General features: G+C 37.6%; 1 pseudogene; it reads right to left on the bottom strand.

Annotated features, from left to right (window-relative positions):
- The window catches only part of LOC107590940 (usherin-like), a 257,040-nt pseudogene that overhangs the window by 169,355 nt on the left and 68,679 nt on the right, over nt 1-19,006 (bottom strand).

Consider the following 19,006-nt stretch of genomic DNA (forward strand, 5'->3'; position numbering starts at 1 on the left):
GACACGGGAAACCACCACCGCTGAAGCGCCGTCCGCCAACACGAAGAGCTCTCCAAGAGCGTGCTGAACTCTTTCAGTCTTCTTCTCTCAGTAGAGTAGTCAGGAGCAGAACGATGTGATCGCTCGGCTCCGAAGCGAAAAGCTGAATGCGCTGCATCTGCTGCCTACTTATACTCACGCTGTGATCAGCAGCAGCGGGATGCAATAATCGCATGCCAATGTGCATTGGCTCGTTTAGTTTACACTCGAAGTAGATTGGTCCCTCTAAGCGAGATCCCAATTTCGTCGGTCATCCGATGTGACGTCGAGAGTGACCGACTGAAAGAGAACGCAGTTGATCCGTAATACCCACGGATGAGACCTTACCGTTCGGCACGCACGTGATTCCAATTTACACGTACAAGCAATTTTGATATATATATAAATATGTATACTCCCAAAGAGAATATTTTCCAAACGTAACTGGTCTGTGGTGTAAAAAAGGTTGGAGACCCCTGCTTTAAAACACACACATTTTACATAAACAAAAAAAAGAACACGACTGCTGTTATTTCAATGACGATCAAAGCTCAAGTCAATTCACCTCAACTATATTGCATTATTAACCTCATTTTTACTTTGATTTGTTGGGACTTGCATCCTTTAACAAAGTCATTTCAAGCACAAGATTAGATGACCATTGATTTTGCTTAATTTATTGCTTTGGCTACATTTCAATAATATACAAAGTATTTGCCCCTGAGCATGCTATTTGTTCATCGCTGTTTGCTGTTGTCATTATGCCTGATTTCAGCCATTGAGCTTTTCAATCCGATTTATCCAGCTCTCGAAGTTCAATAAAACATGCAGCTTGTTTTCAGCAGGGAAATCTTTGTGTGCATCACACAAATCAACAACACAAACATTTAAGCCGTTTAGTACCTGCATTTGAAATACTAACGTGTGAAAGAAACACTAAAAGGTGTGAAAAGAGTAAAAAGAAAAGGCGGTTAAAAGGGGTGTTGTCATTCTGGTTTGTTCTTTGGGTTCCCTCATTAGTTGGTGGCCATTTATAATCCCAGCAGGCCCAAGGACGAGCTCACCACTTTGACTGCAGCCATTGATCAATTAGGGAGTGAGCTGAACTCAACACAGGGCTTGATTTATAAAGATTTATCCGTTTGTCATTATTTAAGGAAAAAAACTGGAAATTGCAGTGCTAAATGTTAATAGAGTTAGAGGGGGAAATGGCCATTCATTTCCTGAAATTGCAAGGTCACAAAGGGTCACCCATTTATATGCACGCTCCTTAAGGAGGCAATTTAATGTCCCCGACTTCTTAGGGAGGATCTACTAATTGCCTCGTTTTAATATAAATAAAGTCAGATTTCCCAGATATCTTAGAGCATGTGTCCAACAAAAAAGGGCTCGCGACATGACATGGTTTCATGTTCGTTTGTGGATTATGCAGCACAGAGAGGCTGGGGAATGGAGAAGAGAAAATGGCATAAACCTATCTGAAGGCAAGAGGGCCTCAATGTGCCGTAAAGCACATCTCCACCACACATTCTCACCTGTGAATCACTTAAAAATGTATCACATCACACACAAAAAGACCCCTAAACCTTATCCTCACGTCACTCAGAGGAGGTCATCTGATGTTTGCCTTCTCTGTCACGTCACACTGACCAATCTGATAACTTAAAGCAATGCCTTCCAAGCTTTTAACGCAATTAAAGCGCAAGTAATCTAAACAAATGGCAAGCTGAAGGATTTTTGCATTAGTAGATGAAACGGAACATGTATTCATTTGGAACTCAATTGCCCAATTATGTTTGTAAACAAAAGTATAATTGCCCTTTGTCTAATCATGGAAGTCATTAATACATCAGTATGGAGAAGAGTGAGGAATGGAGTGAGAGATGAATAAAGAGTGATTAGGGCAGAGCGATGGGGTTGGAGCAGCCCACATGAACATTTGAAAATGCTTTAGGAGTGGAAAGAAAAGTTAGTTTGGAACCAATACAAATCAATAGAAGTGTCAAGAGAGTTTACATTTAGTCTTGATGGTAATAATTGTTCATGAAGTTTTAAACTACTTAACTGCTCATTAGCACCAGCCTGAAACACAATTGTCGGTATGCAAATTAAGGTGCTTGTACATTTCCACATTACAATGGACACACATACATGTGCATGTACTCTATTTGTCCCTGGAAGCCTTATATTGCATTAACAGTGACTAAGTTTACATGGACATCAGTAATCGAATTATTTATCTTCTTCTGAATAAGACAATATTATGATTAAAGGGGTCCTATTATGCTCTTTTACAAAGTCTTGATCTTGTTTTGGGGGTGTACTAGAACAGGCTCTCATACTAGGTTGTTCGAAAAACATTATTTTTCACATATTTTACATTATTACAACACCTCTCTCCTCAGTCAGGCATGAACGGCTCGAATAGTTCCTGTTTCAAATGAAGGCCCGCCTTTTGAAATACGAAATGTGCTGTGATTGGTTAGCTGGGCCAGTGTGTGTTGTGATTGGCAGCACTCGGCGCCTGGTCTGGAAATATCATGCCCCTTACCATAGCCGCCTGCGAGCTTCAGTGTAAATATTGCGTCAAAATCAAATCAATTTCAGTGCGATTTAATCCCAGATGATTGTAACCACTCTAAGTTTGTCTGCCTTGGGAAAGCTAGCGTGTCTCCGACATAGTGATAACACTCGTTGCCTTCTCTAGTGCAGCTCAACCAGGTCTCATCCCATTCGTCGATATTTGTGATATCACAAATCCCGGAAAATATGCGTTGTAGTCCAAACGAGTCGTTCGTTGTAGTTTTTGAAAAGTGATTTCTGTTAAATAAAATATCTCCTTTTGAATTGGACTTTGAGCTTTGTAACTTTGCAGATCTTTTTTATGCTCAAACAGCAACATTACAGACTAACTAAAGTTGAAAAGGTGAAAAAGCATAATAATTGCTTTTAGAATATTCCTTTTATGTTCCTGTTTTACATGTTATAGTACATAGATCGATTATTGGCACATCTTTACATCCCCACGCAACACTATCCGACGTCCCCTCCAGAATTTCACATATCAACATACAGTTCTCCTTCGTTATGGTGCCATATACAGTTTTGTCTGTTTCATTTTTTTTTTTAAAGATTTATTTTTGGCGGTTTTGCCTTTTATTTGATAGGACAGTATTTAGACAGGAAGTGAAGTGTGTGAGAGAGAGAGAGGGGGGTGGAACGGGAAAGGTCTGCGAGCCGGGACTCGAACATGGGAAGCCCGAAGCGCACCAGTGCTACATGCATCGACGCGCTGCCCACGAGGCGTTTCATTTTTAATTTTACGAAAGCTTCAAGTGCAGTTAATTATTTGTCATGCTATATGTGCAAAGATGATGGCATTGTTGAAGCCATGCTCTTTTGTTTGCCGTCAAACGGTTGACCACTGCCATGTTTGTATCCTGTCGCAAAATGCGCTGAAAAGTCCTACACGGCGGTAATAGTGTGATTAAGGTATATAAACGTCTATACTGCGACATCGATAACGCAACTAAAATAGGAATACACCACATGTCTTAATTCGATTTATGTTTACTTCGAGTATGATTTTAGCCGGATTAAGGTAATCAAAAATCTCTGTTTACATGGTACATTCTTAATCAGTGTATTGTCTTAATCATGTTAAAATCGGAATATTGTTGTCCATGTAAATGTACTCAGTATGGCAATCAATATTAATTTAATGTTTTTCTGTCAGCTGATCATATTCAATAATAATTTTTAAGTTCAACAAGAATTTATATATTATTTGATAATTTTCATAATTTCCAAATCACATCAACTAAAATTTTGGTCACATTTACCTTTATTTGGTGAAATTTTTACTTTGAAACTTTTCCCAGAGATTTCGCATCAGGTTCAAGTTAGTTTATGCAAATTTGCAGCGTTGTGATTCAGCTGTGTGAGCTTTGCATTGCTACTCTATTGACAACCAACATTTTTTGCTTTCTAAATTTTGTAGAAAATTTGCTAATGCAACCTTAAGAAGATTGCTTTAATTCTGTTTAGTTTCGTACTAACCAGAATACATGTTTGTTGGTTGTCTACACAGCATCAATATTTGCTCTCTACAATCAATATGAAATCAAAAATTTTCCTATTTACATGAATACACGTTACTGGTTTTATATTGAATGACGCAATTTCAGGCCGGGAAATTTCACACTCATCCAGGACACACAGAAAAAAAGAGGCCAAAATGGTACCTTTTGGGGTACAACAGCTTGTCACTGAGCAGTAGCCTTAAAATAACATCTTTGTACCCGTTTTACCCTAATAGATACATATTAGTACCTTACAGTAATTCGTACACATGAGGTACTAATATTTAGGCTATATGGGGTAAAAAAGCCAAAAAATACATCCTTTTTAAGGGTACTGCTCCAGTGACAAGCTGTTGTACCCCAAAAGGTACAATTTGGGCCCCTTTTTCTGTATATAGCCTATACACCCCCTACAAATTCTGAAACCACAGATAACCCTATTATTTAAATGGCCATCACATAAAAAGGTCTAAATCCTTGGTCTGGGACCCTGGAAAATAATTAAAGGTTGTCTCTTGAACTGCACCTTTGCTTCCCTTTTCCTTTTCTTAATTTTCCCCAATATCTCTGTCTCTCCCTTTTTTTCTTGTACCTGTCACTTCTTCACCAGCAGGTCTACTGTTAGGATTAGAACTGTGTCCACCTTGTTGCAAAACGACCACCTCACTGAAATTTGTTATCACAGAATGTTATTTATCTTAAAATGACTTAAATACCAGAGATTTAACAAACCTTTATTTCATACAAATATATCAAAACACATTTTCTAAAGTGCCTAAATGTCAAAATCAATACAATATATTTAAAAAAAAATCTTAATGCTGAACACACTATTGCATTATTAGGCTGTGATATTTTTGCGTTGCTGTATGCTCAAGCTCCATCCCTTCCTATACAATAAATCCATTTGAATATCTGTCTGCTAAATTTATTAATGTAACTTTCCAATTGATAATGATGTCCTTTAGCAGGGGCGGCACCAGAAAATTTTGAACGCAGGTGCTGAAGGGGTGCTAGATCATTGACAGGGGGAGCTGGGCAATTAATAGTAAATATAACCAAAACAGGTTATTATTATTTTTTTATATGAATAATAAAGAAAATCTAAGGAAATCTCGCCCACTCGATTTTGTAATATTCTCTAATTATATAGTCCATATGAAAAGGTGTATTTCTATTAAAGGCACATCCATGTGGATGATTGATTTAGCGATCATGCGTGTTCTGTGTAAAGGAAGATCAGATATTTGTCATTGAGCTCAGGATCTGTTGAGCAGCAAATCCTCCAGCATGATCTGTCAGTCATTTCTCCTCTCAACCCGTGATCAGGGAAATCTGACTCACTTTTTTTTCGATGGAATCTGTTCCATGGGTTGAATTGATTTTCCCCATTTGAAATGTTGCATAAATTACATTTGACTGAAATGCTTGCATTGAAACATTTTGCATTCTGTGATAAAACTGTGCTACAGTAGGTGGACAACCAGAGTGTGCTTTTTGCCGCCGCCGCCGCCGCGTCTGCAACCGGGAATTCGCCCGGTGCTCCCGATGGCCAGTCCGGGCCTGCCACCTGTCCTGGCATGATGGCAGCTCTCCTCTCGCACCGTTGCTATGCGACAGTGCGCTAATCGGGAACCTCTGGTGGCTCAATTAGGAAATCCTGTGAAGGCGGAGCGTCCTTCATGCACTTCGGAGGGTCCTTTGTGCACTTCAGAGGCGTGACCTTCGAAGTGTGTACACTTCACATTGGGACACAGCTTATGTGTGTGCGTTACAACGCAGCAGCAGTTAGAACGGCGATTAACTTACCTGTACAATAAGCTGTTTAAAACGTGCATTCTCCCGTTCAATTTCGAGTATCCAGTAATATAATCACACATGTCTTGTGGAGCGCTTTCGGAGTATGCATTTATTTGTAATTTTAACTATTTGGAAACGGAGCGCAAATGTGTACGTATTTCTTATCCTGTTGCGCCCTCTATAGGACCAGCGACTAGTCGATGTCAAGCTTATAGTGTCATGGCAGAGCATTAAAGGGGTCATATGATGCGATTTCAATTTTTCCTTTCTCTTTGAAGTGTTACAAGCTCTTGGTGCATAAAGAAGATCTGTAAAGTTGATATTCTTTATAAAAGTTCAGTTTCGAAAAGGCGGGGCATAGAGGAGAAACAATAATGTACAGTACTGAAAATACTGTGTTTTTTTAACTTTAAACCACATAAACATTTAATTTCACACTAAATACACAAAATAATGTTCTTTTTAGCAGCATCATATGACCCCTTTAAAGTCGACTAGTCGATTAGTTGGTGCAACCCCTACTATATACTGCATTTTATTTTTTACTCATATATATATATATATATATATATATATATATACATATATATAAAATAATTCTTTATTTTGTTTTTGACATTATTTAATTAATGTTTCATTTTATTTTTAGTGTGTATTGTTATTTTTGTTTTGTTTTGTTGATCCAGATTTTGCAGAGTAACAAAAGTGTACAAAATTGTTTAAAAACAGTTCTTAAGTTCAAACACTTATCAGTATTACAATAAACTGCATACTGTATCTTCAGCAATTATTAATATGGTATAAATTGAAATTTGACAATTTTGTAAATGCATAAATAGTAGATGTGTGATCCTCCAGCATAACACATGGATTAAAGATTAGGCAAAGTCTTGTAATAGGCAGTTAAAAACCCCTTTGTTACACTACGCATTTGTAGAACACATCTTACCCCATATATGTATTTTAATCTTAGCCTTTCCAGATTTGTCCTTTTCTTAATTGAACAGGAAGGCAATATACTTCTTGACAATGACCAGCCGCATTTCCCCCTTCAGTTTTTTCCCTTTGCCTTTATTTTGCCATTTACACATCGGCTCACGTGACTGCTTAATGAGTTAAACCAACCCCTCAGTCAAGATTCTTCACTCCGCTTCTTACTACTTCATTTGCGGCCCAAGCCGAGAAATTCATTGTGCGGCAGTAAAAACTATTTACTGTTAATTACAAGGAGAAAAATGTGCCGTAGCGCTCTCCCCGATTGTCATGAATCACCGCACACTCCCGGAGATTTATAAGGAATATGTAAGTAGGATGAATTAGCAGGGTTTAATAACAGAGGCACAAATCATGCAGCCTTCAAGGGCCTTTAATTGATACAGTGGAATGTGATGGGCATGAATCAGTCAGGCTCGCAGTGCTGCTGTAACATATGGTCAGCTCAATATGCTGCAGCCGATGGAGCTGCCGATGTCATCGGCTCTTCCATATGGCGGGAGACTTTTAACGCTTTGCTTCTGTTTATAGGGTTATTACTGAAGGTTTTTTCATTAGCATAGGGTATCGGTAGGTATATTTAAGGACATAAATGAGTATTTGCTTTGATTCTTGTTGATCTTTGAGTCTACTTGTACTTCTGTTTTCATTGATTGTGTGTGTGTGTGTGTGTGTGTTTTAATGATGTCATCAGCGACTAGTCGACTTTCATCACATAAAAGTCGACTTTCAAATATCAGAAGTTGTTCAACCCCTAGGATATGGTTACTATATAAAAGGTGGCAGCAAGAGTGAGAGGGGAAAAAAGAGAGAGACAGACAGAGAGAGAGAGAGAGAACAGAAAAGCCTGATAAAAAATAAAATGGTGTTCTTGATGATACACTTTCAGAAATTGTGCATGGAACGAACCTCCCTCTCTCTGACTGCTTGACTATTCAAAATTCATCAATTTTAAAGTATGAAAATAATAGAGATAACCTGAGAGTGAATCTAAAATAGCTTTAGTTTGTATTCCTTTGAGATAAAAGACTTCCTCTCTCAATTGAGAGCAGGGCAGACCATATGTGCTCCAGTTCACCGATGGGTTTACGTACACAATTAAAGGTGGTCTGGCCCGGCCTTCACTGAGGGAGACCTATTCAACAAACTGACTATGAGCAATGACAGACACTTTCTATTAAAGGCACTTCATTAATATTAACATAAGAATTAACACCTATTCAGGTTTTTCTCCTTTCAACGACAACATATATCAGAGTGCTCACACGTAATTGGATGTTGTGTGCCCACACACACATACTGTGAATGTACTCCATTATAAACCGTGAATTTTTAAAAGTAGAACAGTTGGGATTGGTTCTTATAGTTTGGATTGGTTATTACATCAGGGATGATACAGCATGGCTGAAAGAGAATTTTAAACCAGTCGGTAAACGACATAAATTAGAATGAAGCGAATCTGCAGCAAAGATTCAGAAAATTAAAAACATAAGATCAAAGGCTGCTAGTGAGGTACACTGATGTAGATTCTAGGAATGGTACTGACCGGCACACAGTAACTGTAAAACTGTACTCCTCATAGGCCTTCAGTCCTCCTGCTGTGTAACTCCGCTCCTGTGCTCATCCACTGTACAGCACCTAAAACATGAAAACATTCAACGAGTACAGTTTAAAATATATAGAAATAGATATAGATAAATACAGCACTAATAAATCGCAAGCACACAATTTCACACTTAAAGATGACCTGAAACTGTTTTCAGACACTTAAACTTAGACAACAATGTCAGAGCCAAGGTCTATATGTTATCATTTAAACCATGATGCTCACATGGACACTGCAAGTTTGAATCAAGTTCACATCATTTGTCTCCTTCTCCCCATTTTCTGTCTTTTCTCAACTGAACATACCACAAAAGTGAAGTAGCTAAAATTGTTATTCATAATAACAAGTCAACTACAATTAAGCTTACCTTTATAAAAAATATAATCAGTTACACTAGAAGACAGTAATAAAACCTGCCCTGTAAAAAAAAGTTTTCTATTAAATTTAAGGTTAAAACACAAACACACACACACACACACACACACACACACACACACACAAACAGGCAGCTGTGTTTGCCAGAAATTGAGCAGAGTGTTCAGGTAATGTCCTTTTTACACCATTTTTACACCGTTTTACACCATAAATTACAACGCAATTCATAGTTTCACTTCAAAAATCAATACATTTGACAATATTTTATAGTAGAATCAGGGCTCGACCCAAAAGAGGACGATATCCGTTTCGTCATGCCTAGAGCTGATCTGTGCTGGTCGCTGAGGAAATACATCAACTTTCACCGTGGACGAAGCGGAGTCCAGCCCGGGGTCGTCACATATGGTTGCCGCTCATTCGTCGCATCCGCCGGGCGCGCCGTTCTCGACCCGCCGCCTCAGCTCACTCTATCCCGGCCTCAGCGCACGCTAAGCCGGGGCTTCCCCTCACGCTAGGCCGCTGTGTTTTTCGTTGTGAAAGCGCAAACTACGTTGTTTGGTCTTCCAAAAGAGGACACGACTACAAATCAGTGGTTAAGTTGTATTTACCACACTGTTCCAAAACAGTTTAACCCAAATATCCAGATGTGTGCAGCACATTTTATGGAGGACTGTTTACTGATCCTGGGAGAGTAATGTTAGACTACAATGCCGGCAGTTCTGACTCACGTAAGTACGTTTTCATTAAAAGGAACTGCCACTGATGATTAAAACGCGAGTTTTGGGCAGTGTAGAGTAGCACTTGTTGTTTGTAATTTCTCCGATCACAAATGCAGACAGAGTTTTATGTTTACGCGGCACGATGCAATGCAACGTAACGCGTAAAAAGACAGTATAAGTCATTGTAATCAGTAATTATGTCCCCACTGGATGCAACAAATGCCTAATGGGTTTTAATGTTTTTGTCTCGTCGCTCCGGCCGGGGCATGGCATCAACAGTATGTGAGGGGCGTAACATTTCCCTCTCACGCTTGAGGTATTTGGCCAATCACAACGCATTGGATAGCTGGCCAATCAGAGCACACCTCGCTTTTTCAGACCGATGAGCTTTGTAAAAATCGACACGTTTCGAAAAGGCGGGGCATAGAGGAGAAACAATAATGTACAGTACTGAAAATACTGTGTTTTTTTAACTTTAAACCACATAAACATTTAATTTCACACTAAATACACAAAATAATGTTCTTTTTAGCAGCATCATATGACCCCTTTAAAGTCGACTAGTCGATTAGTTGGTGCAACCCCTACTATATACTGCATTTTATTTTTTACTCATATATATATATATATATATATATATATATATACATATATATAAAATAATTCTTTATTTTGTTTTTGACATTATTTAATTAATGTTTCATTTTATTTTTAGTGTGTATTGTTATTTTTGTTTTGTTTTGTTGATCCAGATTTTGCAGAGTAACAAAAGTGTACAAAATTGTTTAAAAACAGTTCTTAAGTTCAAACACTTATCAGTATTACAATAAACTGCATACTGTATCTTCAGCAATTATTAATATGGTATAAATTGAAATTTGACAATTTTGTAAATGCATAAATAGTAGATGTGTGATCCTCCAGCATAACACATGGATTAAAGATTAGGCAAAGTCTTGTAATAGGCAGTTAAAAACCCCTTTGTTACACTACGCATTTGTAGAACACATCTTACCCCATATATGTATTTTAATCTTAGCCTTTCCAGATTTGTCCTTTTCTTAATTGAACAGGAAGGCAATATACTTCTTGACAATGACCAGCCGCATTTCCCCCTTCAGTTTTTTCCCTTTGCCTTTATTTTGCCATTTACACATCGGCTCACGTGACTGCTTAATGAGTTAAACCAACCCCTCAGTCAAGATTCTTCACTCCGCTTCTTACTACTTCATTTGCGGCCCAAGCCGAGAAATTCATTGTGCGGCAGTAAAAACTATTTACTGTTAATTACAAGGAGAAAAATGTGCCGTAGCGCTCTCCCCGATTGTCATGAATCACCGCACACTCCCGGAGATTTATAAGGAATATGTAAGTAGGATGAATTAGCAGGGTTTAATAACAGAGGCACAAATCATGCAGCCTTCAAGGGCCTTTAATTGATACAGTGGAATGTGATGGGCATGAATCAGTCAGGCTCGCAGTGCTGCTGTAACATATGGTCAGCTCAATATGCTGCAGCCGATGGAGCTGCCGATGTCATCGGCTCTTCCATATGGCGGGAGACTTTTAACGCTTTGCTTCTGTTTATAGGGTTATTACTGAAGGTTTTTTCATCAGCATAGGGTATCGGTAGGTATATTTAAGGACATAAATGAGTATTTGCTTTGATTCTTGTTGATCTTTGAGTCTACTTGTACTTCTGTTTTCATTGATTGTGTGTGTGTGTGTGTGTGTGTTTTAATGATGTCATCAGCGACTAGTCGACTTTCATCACATAAAAGTCGACTTTCAAATATCAGAAGTTGTTCAACCCCTAGGATATGGTTACTATATAAAAGGTGGCAGCAAGAGTGAGAGGGGAAAAAAGAGAGAGACAGACAGAGAGAGAGAGAGAGAACAGAAAAGCCTGATAAAAAATAAAATGGTGTTCTTGATGATACACTTTCAGAAATTGTGCATGGAACGAACCTCCCTCTCTCTGACTGCTTGACTATTCAAAATTCATCAATTTTAAAGTATGAAAATAATAGAGATAACCTGAGAGTGAATCTAAAATAGCTTTAGTTTGTATTCCTTTGAGATAAAAGACTTCCTCTCTCAATTGAGAGCAGGGCAGACCATATGTGCTCCAGTTCACCGATGGGTTTACGTACACAATTAAAGGTGGTCTGGCCCGGCCTTCACTGAGGGAGACCTATTCAACAAACTGACTATGAGCAATGACAGACACTTTCTATTAAAGGCACTTCATTAATATTAACATAAGAATTAACACCTATTCAGGTTTTTCTCCTTTCAACGACAACATATATCAGAGTGCTCACACGTAATTGGATGTTGTGTGCCCACACACACATACTGTGAATGTACTCCATTATAAACCGTGAATTTTTAAAAGTAGAACAGTTGGGATTGGTTCTTATAGTTTGGATTGGTTATTACATCAGGGATGATACAGCATGGCTGAAAGAGAATTTTAAACCAGTCGGTAAACGACATAAATTAGAATGAAGCGAATCTGCAGCAAAGATTCAGAAAATTAAAAACATAAGATCAAAGGCTGCTAGTGAGGTACACTGATGTAGATTCTAGGAATGGTACTGACCGGCACACAGTAACTGTAAAACTGTACTCCTCATAGGCCTTCAGTCCTCCTGCTGTGTAACTCCGCTCCTGTGCTCATCCACTGTACAGCACCTAAAACATGAAAACATTCAACGAGTACAGTTTAAAATATATAGAAATAGATATAGATAAATACAGCACTAATAAATCGCAAGCACACAATTTCACACTTAAAGATGACCTGAAACTGTTTTCAGACACTTAAACTTAGACAACAATGTCAGAGCCAAGGTCTATATGTTATCATTTAAACCACCAGTCGGTAAACGACATAAATTAGAATGAAGCGAATCTGCAGCAAAGATTCAGAAAATTAAAAACATAAGATCAAAGGCTGCTAGTGAGGTACACTGATGTAGATTCTAGGAATGGTACTGACCGGCACACAGTAACTGTAAAACTGTACTCCTCATAGGCCTTCAGTCCTCCTGCTGTGTAACTCCGCTCCTGTGCTCATCCACTGTACAGCACCTAAAACATGAAAACATTCAACGAGTACAGTTTAAAATATATAGAAATAGATATAGATAAATACAGCACTAATAAATTGCAAGCACACAATTTCACACTTAAAGATGACCTGAAACTGTTTTCAGACACTTAAACTTAGACAACAATGTCAGAGCCAAGGTCTATTTGTTATCATTTAAACCATGATGCTCACATGGACACTGCAAGTTTGAATCAAGTTCACATCATTTGTCTCCTTCTCCCCATTTTCTGTCTTTTCTCAACTGAACATACCACAAAAGTGAAGTAGCTAAAATTGTTATTCATAATAACAAGTCAACTACAATTAAGCTTACCTTTATAAAAAATATAATCAGTTACACTAGAAGACAGTAATAAAACCTGCCCTGTAAAAAAAAGTTTTCTATTAAATTTAAGGTTAAAACACAAACACACACACACACACACACACACACACAAACAGGCAGCTGTGTTTGCCAGAAATTGAGCAGAGTGTTCAGGTAATGTCCTTTTTACACCATTTTTACACCGTTTTACACCATAAATTACAACGCAATTCATAGTTTCACTTCAAAAATCAATACATTTGACAATATTTTATAGTAGAATCAGGGCTCGACAGTGCGACTGAAAACTACTGCGTGCGACTATGAAATTTTTTTTTAGGAGCACCAGTGCGACTGTCCCAATCATCATCATACTTGTGATTGCGCTCAGGGGAGCTTCAAAGGTTTCTACGTGTTTTTGCAGCGTCGAGTAATGTATCACAGACATATCTCATGAATCCTTTCATAAGCAAAGTGTAGACAGGGTGTAAATAAGAGATTCATTGCGCAGTGTAGAGAGCTTCGTAGATTATAAATGTGAGCTCGCGATGAACTAAGATGAGTGACATCTTTTAATGATTTTTAAGGGAGTTTGTAAATGTGATAACTGATTTAATACAATACAATTCAATAAACAAGAAGTTAATATTAAGTGACTTACATTGTCTGACTATAACACTATTGTCTGATTTTGCTCTATTTCGTCGTCGAAAATAGTTTAAAACAAAGACAGAGCGGAGCCGCTGCGCATCTCCATTCAAACACAGCGGTGTTTCGTTTATGAATAAACGGGGTTTTTTAAACGAATCTTGTAAATGCCAGTCAGTGATTCATGATTACCCATTCATAAAGACAGTCACTTGATTCATTCTTGAATGAATCAGCCGTTCGAATGAATCAATTGAATGAATGATTCAGTGATAAAAATCAGTGACTTACCGCCACCTGCTGGCAGTTTTAGTTTCATTTTTAAGGTATCTTTTCAGTTATTTAAATCATTTAATATTTCTATATTCAAAATGTTATATTTAAAACATTTAAATCCATAAATCCATGATGATATTAATTACAATTTTTAAAAAGCTTATAAAATATAATTTTTTTAAGAATTTGACAAAAGATGACATACTTTTAATAAAGTTAGAGGAGTCAAAGATTACCTCCTAATGGGAAGGCTATACTTTTTGAGAGCATTTTGGATTATTGATTAGAATGTGCTCCTAAAATTTTGAACGTGCTCCTAAATTTTTTAAGTTAGGAGCACAAGTGCTCCTAAAAAGAAAAGTAAGCGTCGAGACCTGAGAATTACATATAATGTGATGTTAAATCCATTTACACTTTTACTGAGTCTGACTTTGGCATTTTCATAGCATTTTTCCACAAAAAAAAAAAAAAAATTATTATTATTTATTTTTTTACAGTTTATTATTATTTATTTTTTTACAGTTTAGCCATCTATTAAAAATAAATGAATTGGTGAATATACTGTTTAAACCTTTTCACGGAAATTTATAAGGGTCATATGCTGCAATTTCAATTTTTTCTTTCTCTTTGAAGTGTTACAAGCTCTTGGTGCATAAAGAAGATCTGTAAAGTTGCAAAGACTAAAGTCTCAAATCCAAAGAGATATTCTTTATAAAAGTTAAGAGTCAACCACACCTCCTAAGACGGCTCGTTCTAACACACCCCCACATGTCTACGTCACGATGTGGGAAGATTTGCATAATGCCGCCCAAATACCTTTTATTCTCACTGTAGTATTGTTGCTGCCGCCATGTCGTGAAGACGCTGTGTGTTTGTGTTCTGTGTGTTTCGTTGTGAAAGCGAAACTACTTTGTTTGGCCTTCCAAAAGAGGACACAGCTAGAAATCAGTGGTTAAGTTGTATTTACAACACTGTTCCAGAACAGTTCAACCCAAATATTCAGATGTGTGCAGCACATTTTATGGAGGACTGTTTCCTGATCCTGGGAGAGTAGACTACAATGCCGGCTGTTCTGACTCACAGACTGCAAGTACGTTTTCATTTAAAGGATTTGCCACTGATGATTCAAACGTGAGTTTTCAGTAGTGTAGAGAAGGGCTTGTTGTTTGTCATTTCTCCGATCACAAATGCAGACATGGTTTTATGTTTACGCGGCGCGATGCAACGCAACGCGTAAAAAGACAGTACAAGTCATTATAATCCATAATTATGTCTCCACTGGATGTAACAAATGCTTCGTTTATAATGGGTTTTAATGTTTTTGACTCATCGCTTCAGCCGGGACATGCCATCACAGTATGGCAAGGGGCGTAACATTTCCGTCACATGCTTGAGGTATTCAGCCAATCACAACGCACTGGATAGCTGGCCAATCAGAGCACACCTCGCTTTTCAGACCGGTGAGCTTTGTAAAAATCGAGGCGTTTCAGAAAGGCGGGGCATAGAGGAGAAACAATAATGTACAGTATGTGGAAAATAATGTGTTTTTTGAACCTTAAACCACATAAACACATTTCATTACACCAAATACACAAAATAATGATATTTTTAGCAACATCATATGACCCCTTTAATCATAAGAATTAACTATAACAAACAATTTGAAACAACAATTTGCTAAATAAATAGTTTTCCGCAATTTTTCAATCACTACACTACACTACACTACAGGAACAACCTAGGAAAGCATGTTTGATTATTTCCTCAGATTGCTCAGCTGTATAATAAGGCAGAATAATACAATGTGAAAAAAACAGCGATGTAGCATTTAGAGAAGCTGTTTTGAAAACAGCGGAACAGTACTCAGTAAGTACATGCAATATTTCAGCAACTGATCATGTCAATGGGAGTTCTTACAACCGCTCATAAGAGGTACACATGTAGACACGCAACACAAAGATCACACCTTCAGAGCTTTCAATACCTGCCTGACCTGACATATTTATTTAAAAAGTTCATATTTGCAGGTTACTGATTGAAAACATCATCAATGCTAACATACACTTATCAAACTAATTAAGATCTAAGATAATGAAATCCAATTACAAAGAGGATTGTTCAGGAAAAGTAATCTCAAAAAACATCCTTGAAACATTTGCCACGAAGACAGGAAAGGTGATCCTGATATGGAAAACAGTGCTTTAAATACAGACTAACATGCGGAAGACGGCGCTACTTTAACCTTTAAAGGTTTGCTACCCGAACGAAGACAAAAAAACACAAAGATTCACATGAGTAATAGAGGAGACCTTTTTGGACAGTTCAGCCCACGCCACATGCATACTGGGACACAAGGCACAAGCTATGGAAATATAAAACTGGACAGAAATGAAGGTTACTGGGGATCAAAAAAAAGCCTTTTTTCATTTCAATGGAAACTTGCAGCTTTCTTTATCAATACAGCAACACATATCAATGAAAGAAGGAGAAAAAAAATGGAAAAACTGGAGCAATAGGAAGTGTTCTGTGTGATGGATGAAGCAAAGTACAACACAATATAGCCACAGAAGCTTCAAAGCTGTGTGCCAACACATCAGAATGTTCTGGCAGTGGCCCTTTTCTATCAAAAAAAAGTTGAATGTGCTGAAATGGATACCTGTGTTACTATAGGTGGAGCATATGGGTTGGACATTTGCGGGACATGCCATCACAGTATGGCAAGGGGCGTAACATTTCCGTCACATGCTTGAGGTATTCAGCCAATCACAACGCACTGGATAGCTGGCCAATCAGAGCACACCTCGCTTTTCAGACTGGTGAGCTTTGTAAAAATCAAGGCGTTTCAGAAAGGCGGGGCATAGAGGAGAAACAATAATGTACAGTATGTGGAAAATAATGTGTTTTTTGAACCTTAAACCACATAAACACATTTCATTACACCAAATACACAAAATAATGATATTTTTAGCAACATCATATGACCCCTTTAATCATAAGAATTAACTATAACAAACAATTTGAAACAACAATTTGCTAAATAAATAGTTTTCCCCAATTTTTCAATCACTACACTACACTACACTACAGGAACAACCTAGGAAAGCATGTTTGATTATTTCCTCAGATTGCTCAGCTGTATAATAAGGCAGAATAATACAATGTGAAAAAAACAGCGATGTAGCATTTAGAGAAGCTGTTTTGAAAACAGCGGAACAGTACTCAGTAAGTACATGCAATATTTCAGCAACTGATCATGTCAATGGGAGTTCTTACAACCGCTCATAAGAGGTACACATGTAGACACGCAACACAAAGATCACACCTTCAGAGCTTTCAATACCTGCCTGACCTGACATATTTATTTAAAAAGTTCATATTTGCAGGTTACTGATTGAAAACATAATCAATGCTAACATACACTTATCAAACTAATTAAGATCTAAGATAATGAAATCCAATTACAAAGAGGATTGTTCAGGAAAAGTAATCTCAAAAAACATCCTTGAAACATTTGCCACGAAGACAGGAAAGGTGATCCTGATATGGAAAACAGTGCTTTAAATACAGACTAACATGCGGAAGACGGCGCTACTTTAACCTTTAAAGGTTTGCTACCCGAACGAAGACAAAAAAACACAAAGATTCACATGAGTAATAGAGGAGACCTTTTTGGACAGTTCAGCCCACGCCACATGCATACTGGGACACAAGGCACAAGCTATGGAAATATAAAACTGGACAGAAATGAAGGTTACTGGGGATAAAAAAAAGCCTTTTTTCATTTCAATGGAAACTTGCAGCTTTCTTTATCAATACAGCAACACATATCAATGAAAGAAGGAGAAAAAAATGGAAAAACTGGAGCAATAGGAAGTGTTCTGTGTGATGGATGAAGCAAAGTACAACACAATATAGCCACAGAAGCTTCAAAGCTGTGTGCCAACACATCAGAATGTTCTGGCAGTGGCCCTTTTCTATCAAAAAAAAGTTGAATGTGCTGAAATGGATACCTGTGTTACTATAGGTGGAGCATATGGGTTGGACATTTGTTCTTGGTGAAGGTTGACTCTGTACTCAGTCACTTCGCCCCTGACGTCTTTGTCCTGTGGCGTCTCCCAGCTCACTCTGAGTGAGGACGAGGACACAGGGGACACATGAGGAGAGGGCATGTACTCTGGCACTGTGGAGCAGAACAAATAATTCATCAAAACAATAAAACCGTTTCATAATCAGCATTTTTGTCTTCCTATCCAGCAAATTAATCTTCTTGAGACGAAAATGTGTTATTTATTTGTCTGTTTGCATGTTTGCTTTGTTTGTAGAGAATACTGCAATTAAGTTTCTTAATTTTGTTTTTTAGCATTTTAAGCATAAACCTAACAAGACGTAACAAACAAACAAACAAATAAATAATAATAATACTTGTTGGATAGGGTAAAAAAAAAAAAAAAAAATTATATATATACACATGGAAAATAATGGGAAAATAATAAACAAACAAACAAATAAATTCTGGGAAAACACTGATACAATTTTATTCAATTTTTTCCATTTGGGAAGCATAATTGATCAATTCTCATTTTTTTATTTGTTAATACTGGCAAACTGATTCCGCTCTACACTGTTTAAACCTGACTTATTTCAAACAGCTTTTGGGTTATCCTCTTAACACAAGCTTTGACAAGGAAATCCGCAAACTCAAGTGCATCTCATCAAACAAAAACATGGCGAGAAATAAAAATAGTAAAGTACACCTCCCTCCAAGTGTCAAAATATAGAGAGGAAGTTGACAGAAACACTACATGGAACTTCAGCTGTCTTCTTTTTAAATAAAATAGAAAGCCTGGACGGGCTCCTTCCTGTGAAGCCCTTGTGGTGAAAATTTATCCCACAATCCCTCACATGTTTATGCTAATTCCCAGTTTCCGTTTTTCAGGAACTGTCATTCTATGCTGTAACACTAGCCACCGATTCTTTCTCTGCTTAATAAGCATCTCCTCAAAATCAATTCTCCAGGGCTCCCATCTAAATAAAAACTGAAGATGCAGGATTTTCTCTGCGGAATGG

The sequence above is a fragment of the Sinocyclocheilus grahami genome, unplaced genomic scaffold, assembly GCF_001515645.1.
Source record: "Sinocyclocheilus grahami isolate Dianchi unplaced genomic scaffold, SAMN03320097.WGS_v1.1 scaffold134.1, whole genome shotgun sequence".
In the NCBI taxonomy this organism is placed as follows: Eukaryota; Metazoa; Chordata; class Actinopteri; order Cypriniformes; family Cyprinidae; genus Sinocyclocheilus; species Sinocyclocheilus grahami.